We start from the raw sequence: 6,955 nt of genomic DNA on the forward strand, positions 1-6,955 counted from the left end.
TTGTTCGCTACAGAGTCTATTAGTGATGTAGTTGCGCTATATTAGGCTGCAGAAAAAGGATTGAAAGGGATACTGCTATACGAGTAATATTACTATATAAATTTGTATTATGTTGGGAGTAATGTACTTTTGCCCACCTTGCCTACCAGCAATTTTAGTCGGTCACTTTAGAGCATAATGTCAGGAAGCACCGACTTTGATTTTTTGAGTGGGAGGCAACCGAGGGTGTTTTCCGATATAGTCCATCTTCGAACTTGATTTAAGTTTGAAAGAAATATTACGATGTTATCGTAAACGTAATTTTTTTTCTAGACCTTTTAGAGCATTATGACAGATAACATGGACTTTCTCACGAAAAACAGGATCATTAAAAATAAACAGGATCACAAAAAGTACATTCGGTAAAAATTTCTTACCAGTCCTCGTACAGCCCTTAAGCTGCATTTTAAAAATCCACGCTTGAAAAAATAATATTAAGAAATCCACAATTCAAAAACTTTATAAAATTTCAAGCGTGAAAAAAATATATAAAAATATTTTTGTTTTTAATATTGAAAATTCATATTTCAAAAAATTCACCCTTGAAAAAATTATATTTATAAACAATTTTTTTGGGTGTGTGGGTTCGAATCGTCGGCTTTCATTTTACCCTTGCATTATAGATCATAAAGCTCGATTAAGAAATTTAAAAATTAATACTAAAAAATGATCTTCGCCTAAAAAGGCAAATTTTTCAAATAAATAGAAAAAAAAAATTAATATAAAATATTTAATAAATGCACTCCTGAAAAAATATTTAAGAATGGTAGAAATTATTTAAATATTGAAAAATAATATTTAAGATATCCACACTTGGAAAAAATATTTAAAACAAAAAAAATATTTAAATATTGAAAAATAACATTTAAAAAATCCAAGCTTGGAAAAAATATTTAAAAATAAAAAAGTTATTTAAATATTAAAAAATAGTGCTTAAAAATCCTCGCTTGGAAAAAATATTAAAAAAATTAATTAAATATTGAAAAAAAAAATGTTTAAAAAACCCACGCTAGGAAAAAATATTTAAAAATAAAACAAAATATTTAATAAATATTGTAAAATAATATTTAAAAAGATTCACTCTTAAAAAATATTTAAAAATGAAAAAATAGTAAATATTGAAAAATAATATTTATAAAATTAATTAAATGTTGAAAAACAATATTGAAAAAGTTTCTAAATATCCACTATTGAAAAAAATTAAAAATTGTTCGTTTGAAAAAAAAATTAAAAAATCTACTCTTGCAAAAAAATATTTAAAAAATCCACTCATAAAAATATTTCAAACAAATATTTAAATGTTAAAAAATAATATTTGAAAAATGCGCTTTTGAACAAATATTAAAAAATGAAATTATTCAAATATTGAAATATAATAGTTAAAAATCTAGGCTTGGAAAAATATTTAAAAATGAAAGAAATTATTCAAATATTGAAATATAATAGTTAAAAATTAAAAATCTAGGCTTGGAAAATATTTAAAATAAAAAATTTATTTTAATATTGAAAATAGCATTCAAAAAATTCACGCTTGTAAAAAATTACTTAAATATAAAAATAATAATAATGATAATAATAATATAGAAAAATAATATTAAAAAAATCCAAGCTTGCAAAAAAATATTTAAAAATAAAAAAAATTATTTCAATATTGTAAAATAATATTTTAAAAAATGCACTCTTGAAAAAATATTTAAAAATTAAAAAATATTAAATATTAAAAAATAATATTTATAAAATTATTTAAATAGTGAAGAAAAATATTGAGAATTTTTTTAAATCCGCTCTTGAAAAAATATGTTTGAAAAAAAAAGATCGACTGTCGCAAAAAATATTTAAATAATCCACGCATGAAAACAAAAATTAAAAAAATCCATTCTTGAAAAAAAATATGTTAAAAATCCACGCTTTAAAAAAAATCGACTCTTGAAAAAATATTAAAAAACCAACATTTAAAAAATATTTAAACAATCCATACTTTGAAAAAATATTTATAAAATTCACACTCTAAAGAAATATTTAAAATATTCTAGCTTGAAAAAAATATAAAAAATGCACGCTTAAAAAATATTTCGATAAACCACGCTAAAAAAATATTTTGAAAATCCACACTTCAAAAAACACTTAAAATACATTTAAAAAAATATTTAAAATACCCTGGAAAAACACTTGAAAAAATATTTAAAAAAATCACGCTTGACAAAAAACATTTAAAATCCACACTTGAAAAAAAAAACAAAAACAAAATTTCGTTGTTTTATTGCAATGACCTACAGCCGAACTAAAATCACAAGAATAAATATTAAAAATCAAAGATCGACAATAAACAAAAACAGTCCACGCTTGAAAAAAATATTTAAAAATTCCACGTATGAAAAAAAAAATATTTATAAAATCCACGATTGAAAAAAAGAGTTATAAAACCACGTTTGAAGAAAAAATATTTATAAAATCCACGTTTGAAAAAATATTTATAAAATCCACATTTGAAATAAAAAATATTTATAAAATCCACATTTGAAAAAAATATTTACAAAATGCACATTTGAAAAAAATATTTATAAAATGCACATTTGAAACAAAAAATATTTATAAAATCCACTGTTGAAAAAAAAAAAATATTTATAAAATCCACGTTGTTGTTTTAATATTTTAAAGCAACTATTTTATTAGTGGAAAAGATTTGGCATTGTTCGCCAAGGGGTAAGGCAGGGAATACTATAGTTTAGCAACCTCATACAACTCCGACGAAAGTGTCTGCGAAAACAATTCAACCCTCTTCCACTAGTATGTGTCGTCGAATTTCAACGAATGCACACACCAAAAGTTTGGTTGGTCTGCTTTACAGCAAAAACAACACACGTCGTACCAGTGTCTTCAATTAGAAGCATTGTGGCGTTTTTTTTTTTTTTTTTTATTGGGATACCGTTTGCAATTTTGTTTTTTTTTTTCAAAATAGTCTGGCTTAATCCCATTGTTGTTGTTTTAATATTTTAAAACAACTATTTTATTAGTGGAAAAGATTTGGCATTGTTCGCCAAGGGGTAAGGCAGGGAATACAATAGTTTCTTCTAATTGAAGACACTGGCACGACGTGTGTTGTTTTTGCTGTAAAACAGACCAAGCAAATTTTGGTGTGTGCATTCGTTTAAATTCGACGACACATACTAGTGGAAGAGGTTTGAATTGTTTTCGTATGAGGTTGCCAAGGAAAAACTTCTCATTGAACTTTTTCTTTGCTTACCTTTATACTTCGAGCTGACGATTGATGTTTGGGTATAAAAAGTTTCTTGTTGAAGAAGTTATTGAAAAATAACTTCGGTGGAGAATATCCACAAACAAGAAACAAGAGAACTGATGAGATCCAGTGTCGTGGATCGAAACTATAGTATTCCCTGCCTTACCCCTTGGCGAACAATGCCAAATCTTTTCCACTAATAAAATAGTTGATTAAAATATTAAAACAACAAAAAAATATTTTTAAAATCCACATTTGAAAATAAAATATTTATAAAACCCACATTTGAAAATAAAATATTTATAAAATCCACGTTTGAAAAAAAAATATTTATAAAATCCACATTTGAAAATAAAATATTTATAAAATCCACGTTTGAAAAAAAAAATATTTATAAAACCCCCATTTGAAAAAAATATTTATAAAATCCACATTTTGAAAAGAAAATATTTATAAAATCCACGCTTAAAAAAATATTTATAAAATCCAAGTTTGAAAAAAAAACTATTAAAAAACCACGTTTAAAAAAATTATTTAACAAATCCACGCTTGGAACAATATTTAAAAAATATTTTTAAAATATCCACGTTTGAAAAAAATAAAAATCCAAAATCCACGCTTCCATAGATCTTAAGAATGTTCTTATTGAAATCTACTTTTCAACCTAAAATATTATTTAAAAACTTTAAGCTTCTGCGCTAATCCATCCATCAATTCATCTCTTCAAATAATCGTAAATATCTGTTCTGTAAATAATCCAAATCTACTGATTCAATGTGAAAATCATTCTCACTACATGGGTTAACGTAATTGTAGTTGGCAATGCGTTGTAGCGGTTTGTATCACGAATAGATTCAATTAATTACGAGCACCAGATGGCGGTAGGAAAATTCCCGTGTCTTTGCTACAACTCAATTTTTTTATTGGAATTGTAGCAGTGACACCATCCCTAAATATATTTTCGAATACAACGAAAAAATCTGAGGAATCAGAGAGTTTATAAGCATAGATTAATAACAGCTGTGTTCTAGAACTAAAAAGTTTTTACAATTTTTACGACTTTTACACATTTTACTCGAAAAAGCGTTCCCGTACACAAAAAAGTTGTAAAATGTTCACTTCTCTTTAAACAAAAATGGCACTGAATGACGCTCTCTTTAAAAACTTTTTACACGACAAATTTGGGCGAGTAAAAAAATAGTAACATGGTTGCCGGCGTCTGATTGGCTGATACGCCGACTTTGACATTTGTTCCAGTTTTTTTTTTTTTGTCGTATTTTCCATTTTTCCGTTCCCGAACTATTTTAAAAAACTTGTGTGTGAGAACAAATTTTTTGCAGTTCTCTCTTTTACGAGTTTTACCATTAAAAAGTACGGGAACGAAGCTAACATAGACTAAAAATGTATATACATCTAATGTGTAATGCGGCAAGTTTCCAACAGATGGATATTACGCAGCCTTAGGCTAATGAAAACATAGACGAAGGAATGATCTCACCGAGTATGTTCGAATTGAGTATGCTGAAAACGAAACTCAAAATAAAATCATAGACTCATAGCATAGACATAGACTAATGAAAACATAGACGAAGGAATACTCAATTTTTCGCCGTCAAGTTACTCAAACACGAAAACTCAAAAAAGTGTATTTTTGGCATCAAAACATCAAAGAAATACAAAATAAAATAATTTTTAATACGGTTTAAAATACTGTTTATTTTAAATTTCTTGATTATTGGGCTTTTTTGGTCAGTTCTTGTTTTAAATGATAATAAATAGAATCTTCATTTCATGTTTGCTTTTTCCAACTTTATCAAGAGCGTCTTTTATTTGAAATTCTGGTAACAAAGTAAATGAAAATTAACATATTTTAGTATATGGCTAGTTGTTAATAATTGCACTTAAGTTTAACTCACTTTTCTTATTTCTTTATCGTTATTTATTCCTTATAGTATTAAAAACTGGACTCCACAACATATACTTAATACAATAAATAATTAAATAAATAAAATCACATTTAAACTTCAGCTACTTTTATCACAGAACCGTTCCTACATTATCGCAATTGAATACTGAAGCTTTAGAGTCACTATAATTTTTTAGATTCAAAAAATATTCTGAAGCCCTCTTCTCAATGCTATCCTTTGTCAAAGACTGTATGCATTTTTCGCAGTTAATTTTATTAATTATTGTCTTCAGCAATGTAAAACCCACAACATATCGCTCTGCTTGAATTTCCGTGGTGTTACTTTGAAAGGCATCAGCGGAGTCCAAAAATAAGACAATTTCTTTCAAGTGATCTTGATCCTCCTCAATCTTCATTTTAGGTGCATCCATAATTGTTTTGCTCCATTCTAAAAATACATCATTATCATCCTTGCAGTTTTTAGCTGCGCTGCCACGGGCACTATTCAAAATTTTCGGCGATGCGTACAAATTTGGCAGCGCACCTCTCGGACAGAAGGATGATTATTGTTTCCTTGGGCTCGGAATCTTGAGAAAGCATTTTCGAGAGCATCCTGACATAGTTTACCTGACAGAATGTAGTCAACATATTCACAATCGTTGAAGACTTCATATGCCAGGATTATAATGCCTTCGATGGTTTCTATCATGCCCTTGACGCACCGCACCTCTTTATTATATTTTATTTTTTGGAGAAAATTTATAGCACTTTTTAAACCTTCTATTTTTGTGCATCCTTTACGAATAGGCTGGTTGTGGGGATTCGGGGAAAAGGAGTTTTTTACATTCAATTGATCAAAAATTGTATTCATGGGCCGCAAAAAATGGCTGGTGTGTGTTGCCTCTTGTGGAAGGTCGCCATTATTAATGAGTGTTTCTATGGCCGATGCTAGAGTGTTACTAAATATGTATATGGATTGCTCTTGCCACATTCATTTTGTCCCAATTAGACAAGTGTATATGTCTCTCTGTCAACTTTGGACATAGCTTGACATTGAAATTCTTTTTATCGTGCTCATATACGGCTTCAATATATGCCTTCCGAATGGGATTACCATTGACGGTATATCTGTTTGAAAATAAATTGTTTCTCACAGATTTAAATATATGTGGAAAGTCGTACAGGAATACAATCTTGGTGTTGTTATGAAAGAAATGTGGTGGTGATCCGGGATTTATTAGTAGGGAATGTAATTTTTGGTTACCTGACCCTTGGTCACATACTATCCCTCTAACATCCAATCCGAGTTGCTGTAGGGCATTTAAATAATCAAAAAGTAGTTCTTTTAATGTTCCACCATCGGCCCCCTTACTTAAGGCGCAGAAACTCAATACATACTTCCAGTTGCTGCATATACCTTTAACCATAAACACCAGAGCCTTTGTTGCCATTTTTTCACACCGCTTTCTTCTTCCAAAATCCTCATAGCCATCAACCACATCTTCAGCCTTGTTGTACTCTAACTCCTTTTTAATCTCCATTTCATCGAAGGCTAAGAGAACCTGCCGCTCCTTTTTACAAAATGTTGCTGCCTTATTTTCTATGTTATGAATTACTGTGGGGTCAATTCCACACGTTTGATAGGACGCCAGTTTAATAATGATGAAGGATGTGGTAGATTAAAATCCAAAGTTGTTCTTAAAAATCTGTACCCCTTTCTACTGGTCAAGAATATGCATTGTGCAATGTTTTTTTTTTTTTTTGCATAACAG

The sequence above is a fragment of the Musca autumnalis genome, unplaced genomic scaffold (assembly GCF_047663935.1).
Source record: "Musca autumnalis isolate F117 unplaced genomic scaffold, ASM4766393v1 scaffold_2, whole genome shotgun sequence".
Classification (NCBI taxonomy): domain Eukaryota; kingdom Metazoa; phylum Arthropoda; class Insecta; order Diptera; family Muscidae; genus Musca; species Musca autumnalis.